At 38.0% G+C, this 24738-nt stretch overlaps 3 long non-coding RNA genes across 3 annotated transcripts; 1 reads left to right on the top strand and 2 right to left on the bottom strand.

The window, feature by feature from the left end:
• Positions 1-2048: 2048 nt before the first annotated feature.
• Positions 2049-3409, bottom strand: LOC148917012 (uncharacterized). Its single transcript, XR_016126777.1, has 3 exons — positions 3274-3409; positions 2790-2813; positions 2049-2627 (listed from the first exon to the last, which is right to left on the bottom strand). It is a non-coding gene; the product is annotated as an uncharacterized LOC148917012 (long non-coding RNA).
• A 2940-nt stretch (positions 3410-6349) lies between these two features.
• Positions 6350-7256, top strand: LOC148917011 (uncharacterized). The gene is made up of 2 exons (XR_016126776.1): positions 6350-6920; positions 7004-7256. It is a non-coding gene; the product is annotated as an uncharacterized LOC148917011 (long non-coding RNA).
• A 7597-nt stretch (positions 7257-14853) lies between these two features.
• On the bottom strand, positions 14854-15758 carry LOC148917010 (uncharacterized). Its single transcript, XR_016126775.1, has 2 exons — positions 15625-15758; positions 14854-15529 (listed from the first exon to the last, which is right to left on the bottom strand). It is a non-coding gene; the product is annotated as an uncharacterized LOC148917010 (long non-coding RNA).
• Positions 15759-24738: the final 8980 nt, after the last annotated feature.

The raw sequence follows: 24738 nt of genomic DNA, 5'->3' as shown, positions 1-24738 counted from the left end.
AAAATATACTGGCTCTACAAGCCCATGCTGAAATTAAACATCACAGTCCTTCCCAAGGATGATAAAATTAAAACATGCCAAAGCGACATGTCATGCCAAGCACAAAATCGTTATCTCACACCCAACTATGCTACAAGCTTAAGTGGGCCCAAGCCACTTAAATGCCTGGGCTTGCTTGAGTGGGTTGTGGTATAGATGGTAATAAATCAACATGAGGCCCATTGATGGGCCGAGAAATGGAAAGTCTCGGGTTGCTTGGGAGTCTCGGGACTCAAGCCCATTTCTTTGGCCAAACATGTGGGTGAGCACAAGGGAAAAGAAATAGCCCAAATAGCCCCAAATAGCCTATTGACTCAAACCCAATGTTTTACAAAATAGCCCACTTATTTAATGAACCACCTTGGCCCATGCAAAACTTCAAAATAAGCCACAAAATACCTCAGCCCTTGCTAGAAAAATAGAAGCCACGTAGAAAAGGTCTGTAGGTTCATTGAATGAGCTGCTGGAGGTTCCAGCACATGGGGGGAGCAAGTTCTAAGCAAGAAACATTCAAGAAACCAAAGAATATGAGCCTTCGAGCTGCCAAAGGCACCCTTAGAACCAGCATATATATCCCAACTCATTTCCCCATCAGACTTGGCCATGGAAAAAGGAGAGGAAAGCAATAAAAGAGATGGCTGGGAATGAAAGTCTCTCATTGAGACAGCTGCGGGAAAAGGGGGCCTTGAGCTCCCAAAGTTCCTGATTTTGTGCGAATAGACAGAGGAAATTTCACCAAGATAGGAAAATCCAAGGGAGGAGAAGAGAAAGGAAGGGAAAAACTTAGCCAAAATGGGTAGAAACCATTAGGGTTTCTTGGGAAGTGATGGTTTCCAGCGCCTATAAAATGAGGAATCTCCTACCCAACAAAACCAACCCAGATTCAGAGAGCAAACTTTCTCTCTAACTTGCAAAACCTAGCAATCTCGTGCACTGCTCACCCTCTTCTCCATTCTTCTCTTCCGCAGACAGAGTATCTGTCAAGCTGCCGGAAGAGCATTGTTCTTCATTTCTTTCTTCCTAGCCAAATCTTCTACAAATCTCTCCTTTCTCACCTTAACACTTCCCTTTTTCCCCCCTAAGAAAGTCTAAATTTTCCCTCAGTGCTAAACTCATGTTGATTTTGCTTCCATGCCACATGCCTCTCATGCCAAGCTCAAAAGTTTATCTGTAAGCATCAAGAAATCATCTGTAAGCTGCCGTTGTTTTGGTTGGTGAAGGTAACTAAGATGCTTCCTAAGGCTTGACTGCCCTTTCGAAGCATTTTTGGGGCTTAATTTTCGAACTCAGACAAAGGGGACAATTTCATCGGTTTGCCCTTTACGGCAAACCAGCCCATTTACAGCTGCCAGAAGAAAAAGTCCCCTACAACTTCATCTCAAACTCGGAAGCCAGATACTTCTGAAGATTTTGCATTTTTGTCTGATCATCTCCAGTCACAATCATATCATCAACATAAATAATTAAAGCTATCAATTTACCTTTATGATGCTTTAGAAATGTTAGTACCACTTTGCAAAACCCAAGCAAAGGTGTCGTATAGCAGTGTAGCTTGGAAGTCCAAGTGTCGTATCCACAGAGAGCGGAGTAAAGAAAATAACATATTTGAGATAGAACAAATTAAGGTTGAGAAGTAGATTTATGCAAGATTTGATTTAAAGAAAAATCAATGGATTAAAACACTAAGGCATTGGGGTTCCACTTTTAACATAAGCATGCAACTCTTATCAATTTGATCCACAAAATATTTTCCATTGTAGTTGTTCAAAATAACTATAGCTTTTTTTAATTTCATTTAAAAATATTCTAAGCATAACTTGTACCATTAGCAACAAACTATCAAAAAAATAATCTTCATTGAAATTCTATTAATTTTTAGTAATTCTCTTCTCTTTTAAAAGCATGAAAGTTTACTACACAATGGAAAAAACATGATTCAGTTAACCCATGAAATAGATTATCAAACATTCATCAATTAATTAAAAATAAAACTATAAATTCTATTTTGAACAAAAACTACAATTTCACATTAAAGCTTAAGTTTGGATCAAACTAATAAAAATTACACACTCATATTAAAAGCTTTCTCCCTAGCCTTAGCTAGGGAGTTAGTTCCCCATAAAATAAAACTAAAACAGAAATTTAGAACTAGAAGAATTGGAGGAAGGAGAGAGGGCTAAGAGAAGATTGTGAACTTGGTGTCTGTTTTGAAGCCTGAAGACTTCTCTATTTATAGGGCTAAGAAGGAGAAACATCATGATGGATTCCAACACCATCATTCCTATTTTAATGCAATACCTAACTCCCACTTCATCTTGCCTATGTTAGTGTGGTTGGAATCAATTCCATTGTTGAATTGTTTTCTCTTTTCTTCCTTTCCTTGTGACTTTCATCATCTTTTTAGATAATATGCATTGAATTTGAGCTTCTTTGGAGTGGATGACATCTTACAAGCATGTGAATTCCATCTTCTTGTTTGCTATTCCATCCCGTACTTCTTTTCCTTTCTTGCATTCTTCGCCGTTTGTAGATTAGAAGTGCAGCCAGAAATGGAACCCCAAATATAGATCTTATTGGGAAATATGCTCCTGCAAAGCAACATCACAAAAAGAATCACAAATGACATGCTTTATTGGATATAATATATGTGCGTCATAACCTTCCTCTTTGCTTCTTCGTTTTTTTTGTTTCCCCTTCTACTGACTGATAGGAAATACAATTCAGCACTAAAGGAATATGCAAACTCTTACCGAATATCAGCGAACCGTAAATACCTGCAAGAGATACAAGAAAAAGTGTCCAAAATCAAAGGCTTGACATTGAAATTTCGAAGCACAGATATATATATATATATATATATATATATATGTACTCTGCCCTGCTTAATGGTTGACTAACCAGTAGATTACTTCATATGAGGAAGGTGAAGAAGAGAGAAGGGAAATAAAGTAGCCAGACAAAATACAAGTAATACAATTATTTAAAATTGATAGAATTTTTATTTTCAAATAATATTTCACGTATTTTCTCCATATATCTTTCTCAATTTCAGCCGTGTATCCCCTGGGTGCCTGAAGTAAAACTAAACAAAAACAAATATAAACATACCTTGATTTAAAATGAGAAATAAAGCACAACAAAAATTCATAGATCTAAACAGGTGACATTTGGAGAAATTCAGAGATTTTCGAGTTACAAATTGTAGACTTGGATCATAGCAAGTAATTCACAAACCTGAACTGATTATGGGAATGCGGAATTGAAGCTCAAAGCCATACCCCAGTGCGCTGTGTATGTCATGATAAGAAAAGTTTTTGTCCTTTACGTACAAGAACGACTTACTCATCAAAGTCGTCCACTCTATTCTGCACCCGTCTTTGCAAATGATGACACATGCCATCTTTGCAAATCATGTGAGAAAGCTTTGAATATTTGGTGGGCTGCTAGCACCCTAACGCCGAGCTTCAATTGGGAGCAAAAAAATGAGCCTGGTAAGGGCGAGTGCTTCTATAGTGAGTGGAAAGTTATAAGGGGTTTTTTTGAGGGGTATGTAAGAGCCGTTGGATTTCATCCAACGGTGAGTTTTTAAAAGAGGGTGCATGTAGAACCGGGTTGAAATCTGACCCGTTTGGAAACCCAACTTCAGCTGAAGATTTTTCCCTCTCTGTGAAAAACTCAAGAACACAATCCTCTCTTTTTTAATGTAATGCAAATCCACAATTAGAAAGATCCAAAGCTCCCAAACTCTATAATCGCTCCATTGTCATCAGCTCCTTAGGAGGCCTGCGATCTATGGTATCCTCGGTATGATGATTAATGGCTTTTACCTAGCTATTGCCCTGTTTTGATTCTATGATTGAAGTGAAAACCCCTTCTCTTTTTCGTTCAGCAGAAGAGATTCCAGATGAAAGCAAAGTAGCATATCTCTTTTTCGTGCTGCTGCAGTTGTTCCTGGATTTTGGTAGAGATGGAGTCTCCACTACGAAAGAATCCTCTCTAATGTCCACCACATTCTTTGAAGCTGACTGAGTTCGGAACTCCCGATTGACTTTGAGAGGTAAGTTCACTCTTGCTGGATTGATTTTGTTGGGTTTGATTTGTTTTTTGTGAGGGTGAGAAATTTGTCATTTGTGGCATCAATAATGCGTCATTTGCTCTGCTATCAATAATGCGTCATTTGACTTTGAGAGGTAAGTTCACTCTTGCTGGATTGATTTTGCTGGGTTTGATTTGTTTTTTGTGAGGGTGAGAAATTTGTCATTTGTGGCATCAATAATGCGTCATTTGCTCTGCTATCAATAATGCGTCATTTCCTTATGAATATTCAATATACTTAGTTGATTATTTTTGTTTGGAGGGGGATTGGAAATTTATGAAATGTAGGTAAAAGATCCTAAACTTAGGCTTAATGGCATTAGAAGTAAGCATTTGGAGAGGATATTGGGTGAAGTTCTGTAATTGCTGGTTTGAATTACATTTGAGTTCTTAGTTGAACATGTTGGTTCTAATGTTATTTTTTCCAGATTATTTCACAAGAGATGATGTAACTATTATTAAATTTTGCTTGTGTTTTGTGTAATCAGAATCCAACAAGCTAGGCTATGCGTGTATTGTGTCAATTTGGGCAATGTTTTGTGTAAGTGGAATGCATTGATAAGTTGTGATGCAGTAATGATTGATTAATGAATTAACATTTGCTATGCAGTAATATAGAAGTAGATCAATAATATACGTGGATAAAATGTCTGGGGGCTCAGAGAGTGATGACTCTGTAACAGCTAATGGGAGGGTTTACATTCCTGAAGTAAGAAATGAGGAAACACCAGCAGTTGGGATGAAGTTCGACTCGCTTGACCTCGTTTATAATTTCTATAATAGATATGCATTCTTGGCTGGCTTTGGTATTCGACTTCATTCCAGCTTTTGGGGGAAAAATAAGAAAGAGATTCTGAGAAAAGAATTTGTATGTTGCAAACAAGGTGCATACCGGAATGATGAAACTCGGGAGAGAAAAAGACAGCGGGGAATAAGTAGATGCAATTGCAAAGCTAAGATTGTGGTTGTGAAGACACATGGGAGCAAGAAGTATACCATCTCTCTTTTTGCAGAGGGACACAATCATAAGATGACACCCTCAGGAAGAATGCGTTCTTGAGATCACACCGTCGTATTTCAGATTCTACAAAAGTACTTACAAAGCAGTTGGGTTGGTTAATATTCCCATTAATCAGAAGGTAAGTATTTTCGAGGTGCAATCCGGAGGAATGGATAAAATCGGTTTTATCAAAAAGGATATGTACAATCTTGAATGTAGTGTGAATGGGAAGCTGAGGAACCACGATGTTGAACTAGTGACCGAGTATTTTATGGCTGAACAGAAAAAAAATGAGGCTTTTTATTTCAAGATTGAGGAGATGGCGATAACAGGTTTAGTCGATGTTTTTGGGCAGATGCAACTTCTAGACGGCGTACGGGTTTTATGGAGATGTTGTTGTATTCGATACCACATTCAACACGAATAGATACGACTTGACATTTGCACCAATGTTGGGAGTTAATAACCATGGTCAAACAATTGTCCTAGCATGCGCATTTTTGAGCAAGGAAACGACTGAGTCGTTTATTTGGATGTTTGAGGAGTTTAAGAAAGTCATGCCAGGTGGCGAACCTAAAATGATCATCACAGATCAAGATGCGGCAATGAGCAGAGCGATTTCAATAGCCTTCCCGACTACATTTCATCGACTTTGCATATGGCACATCACATCAAAGTTCTCTGTTAAGTTACCACATTCTACTTATAAGGAGTATTGGGGTGAATTCCAGAAAGCCATATGGGATACTGACAATAAGGATGAGTTTGATGCAAAATGGAATATTGTGGTTGCAAAGGCTGGTTTGACTGACCATCCATGGCTAAGTTCAATGTTTGATTTAAGGGAATCTTGGGTTCCAGCCTACGCACGACACTTTTTTGCCGCTGGAATGTCAAGCAGCCAAAGAGCTGAATGTTCTCATGGTTTCTTCAAGCAATACATATCAAGGAAAAATTCGTTGATGGATTTCATAATAAGATTTGAGAGGGCACTTTCTCATCAACGTCAAAAAGAGTTAGTTGCTGATCACGTAGATGCATTTGAAGTGGCTCAATGTATTCTACCGATGCCAATGAACAAACAAATGGCTACCTTGTACACAAGGACAATGTTTCAAAAGTTTGAGCAAGAACTAATACAAAGTACAGCATGTTTCCTAGAGCTGAAAACAAGGGATGCTTCTAAAGTTGTCTTTAATGTGAGCGAAAGAAAAATTGGGAAACAAGAGTGGCAGAAGTCGTATATGTCAAAGATTCTGACCACGCATCGTGTAGCTGCAAAAGATTTGAATTTGTTGGAATTATTTGCAAGCACATCCTAGCATTGTTCAGAAGGGACCAGATTGAATATATGCCCGATAAATACATTTTGAAGAGGTGGAAGAAAACTGCGAAATTTGGATTGGTGTCAGATGCAAATGGCAACGAAATTAAAGACTCTGCAGATCCTGGTCTTTTAATAAAGCGGAGTACAATGTCCCGACTTGCTTCAGATGTGGTTGAGGATGCATTAATGTGTGAAGAAGGATGTGAGCTACTGTCAGAGACTCTAAAAAGTTTGCAGGTGAAGTTGAAGTTGTTGAAGGATGGACCAAGTAATAACGAAGTTGGAGGGTCCAGCTCTCAAACACAATATATGAAAGACCCTAAGAGAGTAAGGTGCAATGGAGGGTCGAAACGAGTAACGGGAGCAAAGGAAAAGGCAATGAAGCGAGGGATTAGACACTCGGGAGTGTGGACACATTGGTCATGATAGAAGACAATGCCCAAGAAATTTGAACACACCGTAAGATGTTAACACTATTTATAATAAGACCTAAAATTTGAATAGGTAAAGTTCTTATGTGCTTCTGTTTGATGTTTATGCAGGACATCACCGTCGAACAATGACGAATCAACTCCAATAGATCTTAGTGACCCATTATTTGACGAATTTTACAGGATGCACGGACCAACTCAATGATTTAGGTTTCTATTATACTGAAGCCCGGTTATTATGAAGACTAATGATCAGGTGAAGTTTTCTAGATGCAGTTTTATTATTATTATTTTTTTGTTCATGTCCACCGATGAGCTCTGACTATGTCCATTGATAATTGAAATGAAAATTTGCTTGGTTTCATTCTTGCATGAAATTTGGACACATGTTAATTTTACGTCTTCTCCCTATTTAGAAATTTTCATAGACATTAGATAAAGCATCAAATTTTGATTTATGTGAAGAAGCAATGACTTTTACCTTGTAAAATGGGTAGTTTATGGTGAATTATGTTTGAATAGAGATTTATTGATTATATGACAGGCTAATGCAGCATTTCCAGCAGCCACTATTGTTTCCATTACGATAATGATTTCCGCGCATCATTTGTAGCGCACCCACTTTTTGAATGTTATGTTCTAGTGTTTTACTGGTGATTAAGATCTGAGCTGGACTGGTTATTAGGTGCACGATTTTGCAAACATTCGTAGCTGAAGGATACTTGAAGCACTTTGTTGGAACAGAAAGATTAGAAAGCAACGTGTAAAAAAGTACATTGCAGCTAATCACATTTCGAATGGTTGGGTAATATGAATGGGTGCACTAACATTTGAACTACTCATAATTCCACACACAAAAGAAAATTTGATTGCAAAGCATTTTATGTGCTCCCTCTTAGCAATACCACGATCTCCCCAATAAACTGAACAACGGTAGCCACAATCACTAGGTCGTATTGGTCAGCTTCTTCTTAGCAGGTCTCGCGTGCTTATGGTCACTCATGTCCCCAGTGATTTAGACAAAATAAATATTCAGCAATATTTGGAATTTTATTATATATACATAAACCATAAACCATTCACTACACAATGTATAGCACATGGCATTTTACTTATGACTCACGTGTCATGATAATGGGGCTTTACTGATTACCAACGTGCTGTGATATTGACTGCTTATTGAATAATATTTCCATAGTTGCAAAATATAATGTTAGACAGAAGGAACACATGATGACTTGCAAGACATAGTCCCAATAATTATATATGAAGCAAATGAAACTGATATTTGTATTATTTTATATTAGATAATGACATTAAGGGAATATAGTTCTAATTTGCGCAATACCACGATCACCCCCAACCAATAGAACAGCTGTAGCCGTAATCACTTAGTCGTATCGGTCGGCTTCTTCCGAGCAGCTTTGACGTGCTTATGCTCATTCATGTCACCACCATTGTCTAGTATCTCTCTCACAGCATCAGGGGACACATAGTCCCAATTATAACTTGTATGAGTAGTTGCCGCGAATGCTTGGAATTTTTCGAATCCTTCGTTGAATGCCAACTCCAGTTCACTGTGGTGCTCTTTGCATCGCATATGGTTCATCAAACAACCTTTAATTTCATCATTCATTACTGCATCCAACTCCTCAGCTTTCAGCTTCCTTTTATGACTCAGCTTCAAGTACTTGTTCTTTTGGGAGAACGCTTTGTTCACTCTAATGTTAAGATCAGCCAAAATGGCCTCGTCTTCAACACATTTCTCGTGCCATGAATTGATCGATGCGGAATTATAATCCAGCTTGGTACTGACTGCATCTATTGCCTCTAATGGATCATCGGAGTCCCTTCACTCCCAAATGATGTTGAAAATGGAAGGGGTCGGCGAGTACAACGTGGAAACGGAACCTGCGACTCCAATTTTTCATCTTCGATTGTGTTGTTGGCGCCTGAAGAGGTTGACATACTTGAATAATCCTATTTGTTTTGGAGGATGAGGATTGCAGATGCAATTTCGTTTGAGAAATGGAACATAGCTTTATAGACCAACATACCAAAGCTTGCGTGTAGTCAACATATCTACTTTATTTCAATTTTAAAAAAAGAGGTGTCAGGTTTTGCTTTTCAAGCATGTCAACCTCACACTCTCCTTACACCACTGTTAGTGGTTGAAAGAAACTCAATGGAAGTGACATCTAGTTAGTGAACCCAACCAAACTAAACAAACTAGTTAGGATTAAACTTAGATTGTATGAGACCTTTTTTCATTTATACATTGTCAACCAAATGTTTTTTTTGGCGGGAACCCTTTTTTATTGGTATTACTATCACCCCCTTCATAAAAATTCTCCCTCCACAAAAAACTCACTCCTCCACCGAATCTGTCTCCATCTACTGACACTCTCTCCTCCACAGAAACTCTCTCCCCCCATTGAATGGATTTACTAACCAAGTTTGATGTGAGCGTAATAAACACCCCTCCAAACAAAGACCGCCTTCGAAACGCAAGTGAGTCACCAGACAAGCAATGTCACTTTCCTAGACAGAATGACCATTTTGTTGGAAGTTTTGAGTCTGAAAGAGTTCTTGCTTTCTGGAAGGAGAGGCATCTTCAACTTGGTGATGAAATCCAAAGGGCAAGGGTACGTTTGGAATTTGTTGAAGGCCAAATTGAAGATGACAAAAGGCAGGCCAATCTGGATAGGGCGAAGTTGCAGCGCATGAAGCGTAGACACAAACGACTTCGGTGTAGCTGTTCAAAAATACAAGAACTCATCTAATGCAAAGGAGTCAAAGAAGCGTGTGATGCAAGCTGGATTCGACTACTTCCGGTCCTATGCAAAACTCATCATACCCGGGTTTGATTGGTCATCTATTACCGTTTCCGACGTTAACAAATATACTCTACAAGGGAAGTAACCATTTTGGTTATCGTGTTTGAGTAGAGGCAAATCAGAGGAACTGGAATTTTCGTTAAGCTCTGCTTCAAACCTATTTTGATGCTTACTACTATAGAAGATTTCAACCTTCATATTTTCATATCTTTAATTACGATAACACGATGCAAAGTGCGCATCTACTTCAGTCATATGTTGCTGCCATGTCCATTTTTTTGTGATCACGTATCAGATTTGGACATGGTTGCATCATATGCAATGTTGCCTTTATGTATTATATGTTAGGGTAAGGTTTATGGAAAAGCATGTGTGACTGGTTTTGTGACAAAGTTATGGCATTATTTTGTACCAGTTATATATTGTTTTTTGTACTGGTTCATCTCCTACTATTGCTTTATTTCTTTATATTATATGTTTATGCGATTGGACATGATAGAAAATATATTACTGATTCCCAATGCGGCGTCAGAAGGACAACTTATTGAATACCGCCGACGTGTTGAAAACTCTAGGTGCAGGTGCATATGGACAACTTATTGACTATCTCTGACGTCTTGAAGCTCTAAGCGCATGCGCATTCCAATTATGGCTTCGAAGTAGCGGTGCATTTATTATATATGTACATTTTATAACCAAAACAGATAATTTTACATCCTTATATATGAAAGGAAACTAATTCTTGTATTAGTACAAATTATATAACGAATATTAAGGAAATATACTTGTTAAAGTGAACAACATATATACTTAGGGTTAAGAGGAAAGTGAGTTATGTAAATCATTTTTGAATTTTTAATTGCGAAATGGATGATCTATGGGTTCCCCTCGTTTTATAATGTCACACGGAGGCCGGAGTATTTTTCGGGGCATTTTTAGGATTTTTCTACTATTTATTGCATTTTTTCAAAGATTTTTGCACTAAAAAAGCCAAAATAATTGCCAAATGGACACTGGCGCGATCTCACCTCTCTCACCTTTCACCTTGACAAGTGTCGTCAGTCAACATGGCCACATCCTTACCTTTTACCTAAATTATTATTTTATGACTTTTTCTTAGAAAATTCATAACTAAATACACAAAAATCACAATAATGTTCCGAAAATTGCTACGACCTCATTGAGACTTCATCTTCCTCCTGAATTCCCTGTTTCATGGTTACGCTACATTAGTATTTTATTATTATTTATCCAAAATTATTTTTATTATTATTGTTATATTACTTGTTAGCTTGTACATTTGTTAATTATATTTACTCCAAATTTTTATTTTTATTTTTATTTTCCGTGTGAATAGACCATTTCTGGTGCTAATCAGTTTCTCTCTTCTTCAATTTGTTAATGTTTTTCCTTTTTTAGGTTTAAGGGATGTTTTCAAACATAAAATGGAAATATACAAGCCATCCATTCTACAACATCAGGAAATAATTATTCAAAGTCTTTCACTGTTCAAGTTTTGCTTAAGAAACGTGTAACCCAATCATTTGGGATATGCTAAGTGGGAAAATGTCATTCCCAATAACCGGTGAAAAGACACATACTCACTTCATGCATGCGTTTTCGTTTACCAAATATTAAGATTGCAGTTGTGCAAAATATCTGTGTCAGTAAAATGTCATTCTTAGCCGTCAATTATGTCAGTAATAATTCCACTATATAGCAAATATTATACATTTATATATAAAACGGGCTAGGACAGCACAAACACCAGACAAAATAGATTAAAACATGAAATAGAAAACAACATTTGTAGAACATAGACACGCATAAAAACCGTAGAAACATACTCCAACTAATTATAAGGGTATGGATTCCCTGGCACAACATAGACACGCATCACCTTGAACCAAAAAACACTCTCACGGTGCCATTTGCATCGATTGCAACAAGTCCAGAAGGCAGGATTGATCTTTTCTTCACTAGGCCAGCCTGGAATAACAAAACACCAGTCGTTGTTGTTACAAGCGCTGCACTGATTGAACTTAATCTTCCCATAGTGAAACATATCTACGATATGTCTTCCAACAGAGAAAATTCCGCTTAATCGTCGTCTCAAAGCATCCCTGGTTCCTTTCATATCAATGTTGTTACGTTGATTCAAAGAACACAAGAATTCTAATGCATCCTCTTTTGGTGACCAATTCCGGACATGCCAAGTAGTCCAACTAGATATGACGCTTCCATATGGCTGCCGTGGCTGCAACGCGCATCGGACAATGCTTCCACATTACCTGCACGAAAAACATGTCGAACGCTTCTCTAAATATCTCCTCGGGTTCGGCAAGCCCTGCATTGGTCCACGAAATGCCGGACTTGCGTTGCGGCATAGTACCAGTTAGGATGGTCTTGGTACTTTTCCATTGAAATTGTGTTCCACACTTGTGGAGTGTTTGCCAACGTATTGAACAATGGGCACACACATGCCATACGAAAGAGATCTTCCGAGGAGTTGGTTGCCACGTATAACATCACTTTAAACCAAGCTAATTCCGGGATGAAGGCTTGAGGCACATCCAGATGGAGATGCTTCCTTCTCTTTCCTCCGACTGTAGTGTAATGTTTGGAATTCATTGAAATATTTTTGGAATGGAACGATTTGAGGACTGCAAGAGGGGAGAAATGAGAATATACGGGGTTTTGGGTTTGTTTTAGCCTCTGGTTGCACTGTTCTGAAAAGGTGTTTCCTTGGGGTTTTACCAAGTTGACCCTTTTTAAAGAAACTGAACTCAACACCCAAAACATAAGACAGGCGAAGGGAAAACGTCATCAAAATGCAAAGGGAGTCAGACCGTCCAAAAGTCAATTAATAACCTATTTCCATAGCCATTGTTAGGCTTTTCCCGCCATTAAATTCATTGATACAAATGTGATGGATTACTGACTAGTGACAGAAGGTCCCATTAGATACTTTTTCATTTTCCCACACCACACTACCCCTATTAAATGACGGATTCTTATCCAACTAGTTGCCTTAATGAAATATAAAGAAAATAATATATTTAAAGCAGTGTCCCCTCAATTGTAAGATTAATTGGTAGTGAAATAGTATATCGCTTATCGGAGTAAAATGTGTCACAATTCTGATGGTACAGGTGTCCAGGATCGTGACCAACCCACCCACACACAGAAAAGAAGGATATAATTCGATTTGGGCAGAGATGAGAGAGAGCTGAGTGAGAAGTTTAGGGTTATGACTTATGAGTGAAGGGGTATAACTGAGAAGGTATGAGTCCGAAGAGGTTTTAGTGAGAAGATCTGAGTGAGAAGAGGTACAAGTGATAAGATTCAACATGTCTTCGTCTTCATCTCCCGCTCAAACAAAGAGGTGTCAGTATTGTGGAGCTGCAATGGTGCTTCGGGTTTCAAAATCAGATAAAAATCGAGGGAAGCCATTTTGGAAGTGTCTAACCTCCTATGTAAGTTCTCATTTCCAGAATATGTATGTGGGTGAAAAAAAAATCCTAGGTCTAACTCTGACAGAATTATTTTGCATATATGATGCCTGCAATTAGGGAGCCACCAGTTGCAATGGATTCGAATGGGTTGATGTAACCTCCGCTGAAGCAGATCAGCAAGCTGACACGTATGATGCTACAGTGCTTAATATGCTGAAGTCCATTAAGGACTTGGTATTAGTTTTATTAGTTGTATCAATTGTCATATTATTTGTTCTTTTAATGACCAATTAAGTGCACGGTTTCAAGGATTGTAAAAGTTCTCCCCAAAAACACATGTTGCACGCACCACCAATGACTTTTCAAACCCAATTTGTAATTTTTGTTATTGAAATAGGTGGATTAGCATTGAGTTTAAATTATTGTTTGAAACAAAAGCATTTACTTGTCAGAAACCCAGTAAAAACTTTCCTAGACTTACTTTACAAAAATAAAGTCATACGAAGACGATAAAATGACAATACAGGGCCAATACGATGCAATAATAAGACAATACCTTTTTTTTAAGATTGCATAATTATTCAGTGTATATAGATTGTTTATTGATTGTTTACTGCATGTAAATCGCATGATATTGACTGTTTATTGAAGGTTCATTAACTGCATGTATTTCGCATGTTATTACTCCGATATTGAGTGTTTATTGAAGGTTTATTGATTGTTTACATGTTTCGTGAAGGTTTCATGATTGTTAACTGCATGTATTTCACATGTTATTGAACCGATATTGAAGGTTTATTGAAAGTTGATTGAGTGTTTACTGCATGTATATCGCATGTTATTGCTCCAATATTGCATGTTTATTAGGGGCAAAAGTAGGACTCCAGTTAGATTTAAGGGGGGAAATGGTCCTTATTCTTTGTTTTCGTAGGAAGAACAACTTAAGTAGAATTTCCTATTCAATACGACTTCCTTATGGTTGATGTAATTGGGGACTGATGTATATTGCATGTCTATTGTGTGTATATTTCATATCTATTGCGTGTATATTGCTTGTCTGTTGCCTGTGTATTGTTATTTATTTCCGTCGTAAGCAATACAAATCAATACAGACGCAATAAATGTAAAGATATGCACGCAATAGACAAGCAATATAGACCCAACAGACATGCAATATAGACGCACCAATATACATTACTGTTATGTTTCAGCTGCCCAAAACCAATAAAATAAAGAAAATCAACCAATTTATTAACCGATTATAAAGGAGAGAGGGATTCAAACCCGAGGGGCAGTGCGGAACCAATAGGGAGTTTTTAGAGCATTGCACTGGGGACATTTTTTCATGTGTTTCTATAAGGAGGGCATGGTTGAATAAAATATTGGAGGCGAGGCCATAGCAGCCTATTCCCCTTACAGAATTACCTTATTAAGATGCAACCCATTGCGATTAAGTCAAGGCATGTTGAACGGCTTAAAGATTGGGATCTGATATTTGGAATGGTGGCTTGGATAAATGATGACATATCACTTTGCAATGATGTAATACACTTAAAAAGCCATTAGTCCCTATGTGAATATGCATTCTTCAAATCCAAATTCACATATGCAGTCTTCAAATCCCAATTCAATGCAGTTTGGTTGAGGTTAGGTAAATGTCGTCAAGGAGTTAGGCCAATATTACACCGATGTTTGTTTCATTACATCAAAAAAAACTTTACACTCCATATGCACATTCTATGTATGGGAATGGCATGTGTCTAACTTCAAAAACGCATCTGCCTATCCATTTAGATTGCCCACGTGCAATAGATTTACAGATCCAGTTACTTTTCTCCTCTCCAACCCTCAGCATCTCCATTTCAGAGTCTTCATTTTTCTATGCTCTGCAACCAGCTCCATATACATTTCGCACAATATGAGAATAAACATAGCGTAATATCACACTAATCAAAATGAAAGCATGCATCCGCTATAATATTTGCCACTATTTTGGTTCTAATTGTTATTGTCCAGTAACTTAAATCTAAATTTCTGTACACAAATACACTAAGATTGAGAAAGACGAAGAAGAATTTAGGAGCAGAGGTGGAATTCGAAAAGGACCCATGGGTCTCTATTGTGTATTTACATGACTTTGAAATTTGACATTCCCAAAACCTATTTCATCATCATGTGCCTAAACCAAGTTCAACCGATATCATGGCATGTAAGCATCTCCCCGTGCAATTTCTGCAGCCAACTTCAACCGAAAAAATGGCATGTTCTGCGAGGTGCAAGTAGCTAAGGAAATCTCAGCACTCAACAGCTCAATGTACTTCAACACGAACATACCACAATCGCCTCTGAAGCAAAACAAGAACTCGATCAATTCAACTAATGACATTCTAACATAATTGACAAATTAAAGTAATAAAATTAAATAAAAAGTTGTGCTCACTCATTAGCCTGTTGTGGAACATCCACACGATGTATTGGCCATGGACACCACCAATCTCGGGTGCACTCGTTCGCGTAAACACCTTCTTCATAAAAGTCGAGGGTGTGCAGAAGATTTGGAATCGTAATTGACAGGGCCGAGTTCTTCCTTTAAGCTCGATCTGGAATGAGTGAAACCATTGAATCGTAGACTTTGATTTCACACTGAATCGATCAATCTCTAGAGCCACCCAATGCTTATATTTTTGCAACATACAAGGTACATACACCTTATACGTATTCGCCAATCCAATCCACAAGCGGAACCTTGCCATTTACAACGTTCACTAAACTGGTTCTAATTTTCCACCCAACTTGCTCTTTTTTCCTTTTATTATCCGCAAAGCAAGTATGGATGTGATTCTGTGAAATAGAAAACAATCAATGGTTAAACAACTCCACAAAGCAAGTATGAATAATTTGTAATTATTAACTGCACTTGGTCAAGGCCTATGCCATACTAGTGTAGCACAGCCCTGGGTGTGTTAGTTTAAACACTTAGAGCAATAAGACATAACAGATAAGAAAAGCTGAAGGGAAGAAAAGGTAGAAGGCAGGCAGAAATCAGAGAGTTTAAAGGAATGTTTAATCAATATTCAAATCTGAATTGTAAAGAACTACATAGGGGTATTTATAGCAAACTAAAACCTAGAGAGAATAGAATTAAAATCCCCAGGTAAAACAGAAATCCTATTCCTAATAAAATAGGAAACTTAGAAATCCTAATAGGATTTGGAAAACTAACTTAGAAATCCTACTAGGATTTGGAAAACTAAAGAATATAGGAAACTAACAAATCAATTAGGAAACTAAACAATTTAGGTCCTATGCATCCTGCATCACATACCATAAAAAATATATCGGTCGTTGTCCAATCCGATATTTCTACTTCCTCCAACTGTTGTTGTCGCTTCCGGATGAGATACAAGCCCAAATCAATGTGCTGCACATGTTTTCCTTGTCAATCTCATAATCTATGCACATTCAAACAAATGCATAATCAATTAAACTTACATCTCCTTTCAGCCAACCGTCAGGCTTTGACGAGGGAAGCGAAGAATTCAATCTCAGCTTCCACGTTGCCAAATTGCATCACCAAACTATGAATATAAAAAAGTTTTAGAACACAACAATTAAAAAATATATACACTCATGCCTTCTATCTCAAAAAACAAAGGACTTACTTTGGGTTATGGCGCCATTCCGAACAAAGTTTCAGCAATTTCACCATATCATCATGCGGAATCGCCTTCATTGGGTCTAACGTCCGAAGTCCGGTTGTCTTTGGCAAATTTTTTTTAACCACTTCACTAGCTTCAACGATCTTCCACATAGGAATAATCCTCTTCCTCTTCCGTAATTGGACCCCTCGTTCCACACCTTGACCTTCATCATTCAACCAAACGTTCAACTGAGATAACACAGCTGTAGGTTGATCCAAATCAATGTCCCCGAGAGTAACCTCAACCTTTGTCCCCTCCGTGCTCTCGCCAATGTCATCGCCAACCAACATAACTTCATCATCCTCTTCCTCACATTGGTTTCTTTGCACTTCCTTTTCCTCACTTCTCTGTCTTTTCACTTCCTTGCCCTTCCTTTTTTTTTGGATCCTCTCCCTCACTGCTTTTTCTTTGCAGTTCTTCCTCTCCCTCAATGCTCTTTCTTTGCGCTTCCTCTCCTTTGCTGCTTTTTATTTTCACTTGCTCTCCCTCACTTCTTTTCCTTTGAGCTTCCTCTACCTCCCTTGGTTTTCTTTGCACTTCACCTCCTTCAATCCCCTTCTCTTCCTTTTCCTCTCCCTCATTTCTCTTACTTGGCACTTCACCCCCTTCAATCCCCTCCTCTTCCTTTTCCTCTCCCTCATTTGTCTTACTTGCCCCTTCACCCCTTTCAATCCCCTCCTCTTCCTTGTCCTCTCCCTCATTTCTGTTATTTGGCCCTTCACCCCCTTCAATGTCCTCCTCTTCATTTTCCTCTCCTTCATTTCTATTACTTGGCTCTTCATCCCATTGCATGACATCCACTTCCTCATATCCCTTAAATAGATGTGACACGACACAACGATTCGTCCTCTCTTTCAGTAAAGCTATGTCCCTTCTCACTTCCTGCTCAAAATGAGGACCTAAACAGTGGCCCAAAATTTTTTCCATCCGTATGACCTTTAACTCAAGGACGTCCTTTTCCCGCTTTACTTGAAACAACTCGGACCTCAACAAGCTTACCGCGTTGTTCAACTCATCAAGGTCAGCACATGAAAAGGAATTGACTCTGCCGAGACAACAGCAGGCGACCACTGGCCAACTCCAATATGGTTGTCTCATTTCCTCTTCACTTGGACATAGCGCCAAGCGATTTTGAAAACAGACAAGAGTCATATGCAATCATTCTACTTCATAATTTCATTGAATCTTATAAATAGTTCCAAGGGCTGCAAACCAAACCTCTTTGCTCTGGAAAAAATAATTGTTCAACTTTCTCATCTCGGGAACAGACGTAGTAGTTCTCCATCGCAAAATACGCGGGAGAGCTGTCGGATCAACAACCTTGCAGTAATTCAGGTCCACCATTCTAGGAATTAATTCATATACCCAAATCTACACAATTCACAGGACACAAGTTATTATTTAAGTTTTAAAGTCAACAAAACATAACGACATGAACATTATTACCATGTACCTGGAAAGCATACGTGAAACCTTTAAAACTCCAGCCACCCCTTTGCACTTCACCATGGTTATCCTTCTTGCCCTTCTCATTTCTCCGGCTTGTTCCGGTTACCTTACATTTCCCCTTCCCTCTTCCCTCTTCATTTTCAAAGCTTTTCACATACTTTGTTGGTGCAGAAAACAGACTGTCTTGGGTTTTGTCAAACGACACCGAACCCCATGGAAACCTGTTGAACGCATCCAAGTCCTCTACAAGGGTCAGGTAATTTAGATTGATGTTCAAATGTTTGTCCCTTCCCAAAACCACTAACTCAGCAAAGTAAACAAGAGCTAGCTTGTAGACGTCATCTTCCTCTGTGCACCTCACAAATGCTTCTTCTAAAGCATTACATGTAATTCCTTCGTCTATAAAATATCTTTTCTGAAGTCTAATTTCATCACTTTCTCCACTGGAAACTTCAGGCACTTCCCCAAAACGAAGCCCTGAGATCAAACAGAAATCCTACGAGTGAACTGAGCAACGTCGCACCTATTAAGAAACTCAGTCCATCCAAGTCTTTCACACCCTGCCCCGCTACTCTACGCAACACAACCCCATGCACAATCTGCCCGCTAAACTGAATCTTATCTATATTCAGAAGATGGCCAAAGCATGATGTCTTGAATTGTTCTAATTGTTCGGCACTCAACTTCGCTCGAATTACAGCTAGGGATGAATTTGCATGTGAGCAGTTGTTCACCCGTGAGGAATATGCCTCTGACTCTGGCCATACCAGCTCAACGTTGGATCCCATTTCCTGAAATACAAGATGAAATAACGTGAACACATATACTACCACGTATTTGCACAATCACATTGGTATTTACACAACTAGTCAACCAGCACATTACAAATTTTACAAAGTACATGCGCATAGGGATTACTGATCACAGGCTTTAACATCATCAAAGCAATATGACATATTTTGTGCAAATACCTGTTAATGCAATGATTCTGTGAATTACAAGCACTAGCATGTGTTTTATTTATGGATCCAAACTCCAATCAATGGTTGATGCATGAGTGAGTGTGAGTGCAATCTAGGCAAGTTCTGCACTTCACACACATGACAATTATTGTCATTTCATACACAACACAAAATAAATAAATAAATAAATGAGAAAGATGGTGGAAGGAAGCAAAGCAAAGCATCTGCTTTGCTATCTGCTCGCTAAGCCATTGCCACATCCTTCTTTCTTTCTAGCTTTTTCTTCAGTTAGCCATAATCGTCATAGATCAACCTTTTTTCAAATGCTTTGCACTTTTATTCATGAGTTTATTATTATCTGTTCTCATTTTTAACAGGCAAATTTAGTAACAACGGAAATAATATTTATTTCAAAAATTATGTATATTCTAGCTCCAGGAGAGATAATCTGCACTCTGCACTGCTTCAAATGTGGAAGGTTTTGAGGGCCTCCTCCAATTCAACACCATTACCTTATTCATATCATTATTGACATGTTATTGACTTTATATTCATTCGTTTTTTAACATATACCCAAGCAAAAATTAACATGCAAGTGAAGCACAAAGAAGAGATGCCAAATCTAACAACATTCATGGTACAAATTGGGGAAAACGGTTACTCTAACCCTAAACTCAAATTCCATAAATTACTCACCAAATGCTGGTTATTGAACAATCGCAAGGTGTCTGTGTTGGGTCTTTGTGCGGCTTTGCTCCACAAATGGAACCTATCACTTCCAACGAATACGGCTTCTCTCCTTCCCCTTCCACTGCTTCGTCTTTTTACTGTTTCAGAATCCACGCCTTTGCTCCTTCCACTCAAAATAAATACTTTTTCACGGTTTAGATAGTGGAGTTGCGTTCAACCGTCGTTAACCTTTGCCTTCAACCGTCGTTGCCCGTTGCCTTCAACCGTCGTTGCCCGTTGCCTTCAACCGTTTCTCAGAGCTTAGCGGTTTCTCTCAGCTATGAGTTTGAGATCAATGGGTTTTTTCTGTTCAAACTTCGAACTTGCCTCTCCTTTTTTTTTTGTTGGGACCAACTTCATTGCTGGATATTAAATTCGGGTTTGGGTTCCTCACCTACCCGATTGCACAACTTTATCCCAATTCTCCCCAGCCCTTGGATTGATCCAATGACTATAAAGTGAACCCCTTATAACTTACCCCTTATAACTTACCCCTCATTATAGTCTGGCGGGTAAGGGCTGGGTTTCTTGGGTCGGGCCGAATGTGCTTAGTAGTTCAACTTAGCTAACTTCTATTTTTTCCCTCTCTTTTCTTCTATCTGTTCTTTATTATTTTTTATATTTTTTTTATATCTATGTTCATAGTTCTCTGGAAGTGGACACCTATATTAAATCAATGCTTTTTTCAACTCCAAGTTCAATAAAAAATTAGAGTGAGCAACTTGTGAATTTAAAACAATAAAATGTCAAGCCTCTATTCTACATGCCCTTTTTTTTTTATAGCTAGCCTCCTCCAAGTTCTTTGTAAATGATTTTGTATCTTTTATTGTAAAAGATGGACAAAGATTAATCTGTCGTTGCCAACAAAGCACATGCTTATTGCTGTGAAAATATCTTACTCATTAGTTGCTTGAAGGAATCGCTACAAAGCACATGCTTGAAGATTCAGAGAACCAACATCAAATACAATTAGTGCACGGAATAATAGTAGTGTCCTTAAACATAGATGATGAGTTCATTGCTTTTGCACACTTGAAGAAAGTTACAGGTGCGGTACTTAAAGGGGAGGTAGAATACAATTCGAAAAAGAAGTGAAGTTGTAATGGGACAACGAATAGCGGGGGATGGAGGAGAAATTATTGATGCGAATGCGAGGATCTACAACTTGGATGGTGAAGTTGTCATAATTGATTGTCTGCACATAGTACTTCCCCGAATACAAGAGCAATACGGTGAGGTTGTTCACGCAAGAGAGGTCGTTATACTATGACCGGTTTGCGCCGTTTCTTTCATTTGGACCATTGGTTAGCCGAAAAGGATAAATTATTTTGTGAATGCCACCGCAGGAAGACGAGATGCACTTTCCATTGCCGTTGTTGTGCTTTGCTGTAGTGGATTCGTAGGTAATTGAGAAACAAGCAAAAGGCAAAACTTTAGACCAAGAACAAGAGAAACTGCAATTGCTATTACGAGAAAGGCACATAAGGATCTGCCAAGAGATTTTAAGACACTTCTTCAATTCACTGAAGCAAGTCCTTTCCATTTATATTGCTGCCCTTTGCATTTTGTGTGGTGCTTTATTGTCACTACTTATTGGCCTCGAGCATTTGCTGATCATCTTTTTCATTTTGTATATTGCTAATTACTTTTTTCCATGTGATCATTGGTGCAAAGGCCAATTCCATGCTCAGAAAATTGAAGTGGGGACAATGGCTGTCGCTCAAGAATTTTTTTCAATCATAAGAGACATTTAAATATAATATTAAATTTTATTTTTATAAAAAAATTTATTTCTCTAAAATTGTGCCATGTGTCATCTCTATCTTCTAAATCCCTCTATAAAACTACACCCTCAACTTAGACCTCTCACACCATATCTTCTCCATCCTTTTGTTTCTCAGATTTTACAAAACACATTTTACTATCAATGTCTAACCTGATAAGGGTGTTGGAGAGGCAACCTATGTTGCACGGACACGGGTACGGGGACACGGGGATACGGCAACACGGGAAATTTCAAAAAATTAGGACACGGACACGGCAATTAAAATAATAATAAATTTATAATAATTATACATATTAAAAAATAAAATATTTATGTTTATACTTAATTTCATAATACCATATCCAACCTTTCTAACCCTTTCCAAATATAGTTTTTTTTTATTAAGTCGATATGAATTATTATAAAATTAATATATTAATTAAATATATATACGTTTTGTTGGCTGGGTGGGTATAGGACAAAAGAAATTTTGTTTTGTTGGATAATCGTCTATTATATTGGGTAATATTTTGGATTTAATTGGGATGGGGGTGTGGTTTATGGTTGGATAGTGGGCCCACTGAGGCAGTTTGCTTTATCACCAATGACTTTCACTCTTTTTCGTTTCTTTATTCAGTATTCAAAAACGACCCCGTTTGGGCAAAGTGAAAATAGGGAATCACTCAGGATATCTTCTTCATTCGCAAAGCAACGTCACAACCTCCATTTACACTGCCTCTGCAACTTTTCATCTGCTAATTGAGCGGTGCACTACGTAGGAGGACCCCATCATCGAGGTGATTGTTGGAGCTTCCAGGCAATGGCCTCGCTTTGCCAGTCACACAACGCCTTCTCTGCAACCTTTCAAAAATTCCCCGCCGTGTCTTGACCATGAGTTTGCCGTGTCAGGAGTCTCTTGACTGTGTCGAAGGCGTTGACCCGTGTCCAAGGCGTGTCGGAGGCGTATCCGCGTCGTGTCCGAGTGTCCGAGTGTCGGACACGCCGACACTTCATCTCACTACCGTGTCCGTGCAACATAGGAGGCAACAGCGACAAGATGAAGAAATCAAACGCAGATGTGCTGAAGAAGATCGCGAGTTGGATGAAGAGGAGGAAGAAGTTGTTTTAGTGGTGTGTATGCTCAATCAATCAAGGTAACACCACCGTCGTCGTGCCCCGAATGTGGACAGACATAGGCATTCTTGGGGTAAGAATTTCTTGAAAGATTACTTATCTCAAATTCGTTATATCATATTTCTTATTTTCAAGTGAAATATAGAATGCAGCCCCATTTGTTCTAAAAAATCATGCATGATGTTTGCAATTAAGACACATGCTTATTGCTGTGAAAATATCTTACTCATTAGTTGCTTGAAAGAATCGCTACAGAGCACATGCTTGCAGATTTAGAGAACTGACATCAAATACAATTAGCGCACGGAATAATAGTAGTGTCCTTATACATATATGATGAGTTCACTACCTTTGCACACTTGAAGAAAGTTATAGGTGTAGTACTTAAAGCGGAGGGAGAATACAATTCGAAAAACGAAGTGAAGTTGTAATGGGACAATGAATAGCGGGGGACAGAGGACAAATTATTGTTGCTAATGCCATGATCTACAACTCGGATGGCCAGTTTGCTCCGTTTCTTTTATTTGGATCATTGGTTAGCCGAAAAGGATAAATTATAGAGATATTTAGTCATATACCCATTTTTAGTACTAATATTATAAATAAACCATACATCATTTAATTCCTATAAACAAACCCAAAAAATAGTAGCTGACCCTATTGAATTTAATTTTGATTATTAAATTAGTTTAATGCCCTATTAAGTGTTTTGGGCTTTTTTATGAGATTTTGAGGTTGAGTTTGCTTTAAGAAATCAATGGCAATTTTATAATTTAAAAGAAGCTTTTTGTTCTCTTGTAAATGGGTTTTGGGTGTGTTTCTAAAGTCCATTTCATATAGGGTTTTTTTATTTATAATTTGGGCTCCTATATTGGGTGTAATAGTGAATCTCTCTAAATTATATTGTGGATGCCACTGTAGGAAGACGAGATGCACTTTCCATTGCCGTTGTTGTGCTTAACTGTATTAGATTTGTAGATTAATTGAGAAACAAGCAAATTGCTATTACGAGAGATTTGAAGACACTCCTGCAATTCACTCGCTCTGATGAAGCGCCACCGCAGGAAGATGAGATGCACTTTCCATTGCCGTTGTTGTGCTTAACTATAGTAGATTCGTAGATTAATTCATAAACAAGCAAATTGCTATTACGAGTGATTTTAAGACACTCCAGCAATTCACTCACTCTGATTAAGCAACTGCAAGCATTTGTATTGTTGCCCTTTGCATTTTGTGTGGTGCTTTATTGTCACTACTTATTAGTCTCGAGCATTTGCTGATCATTTTGTTAATGACTTTCTTCCATGTGATCATTGGTGCAAAGGCCAATTCCATGCTCAGAGAATTGAAGTGGGGAAAAATGGATGTGGCTCAAGATTCTTTTTCAATCATAAATGACATTTAGATATAATATTTAAATTTTATTTTTATAAAATATAAAGGATCATGATAGGGAGACATTTTTAGAGATCAACTTTGTACAATCTCTTTAATAGAGGTGGGGCTCACTAATACCGTAGATTCCATCTATATTAGAGAGATGGTACACGAGTTAGTCTCTAAAGGTGGAGGAGAAACTCTCATATAACAGGATGACACTTTTTGTTATTCCCAACTAATAATGCAATAGCACGTATGATAATTTTTCCACGTGTCATTGTGTTATTGGTTCGGAATAGCAAAATAGTATTATATGTTACATATAAATTTTTACTAAAGCTGACCTCCTTAGCATTTTCTAGAAAGAAAAAAAAATCAATATATGAGATATGACTCAGTGGCGGTGGCAGTGATTATGACAACGAGGGCGATGC

Source organism: Prunus mume, linkage group LG5 (assembly GCF_029339155.1).
Source record: "Prunus mume cultivar Tortuosa linkage group LG5, ASM2933915v1, whole genome shotgun sequence".
Lineage (NCBI taxonomy): Eukaryota > Viridiplantae > Streptophyta > Magnoliopsida > Rosales > Rosaceae > Prunus > Prunus mume.
The sequence above is the reverse complement of the archived record's forward strand: the minus strand, read 5'-3'. Positions and strand labels throughout refer to the sequence as shown.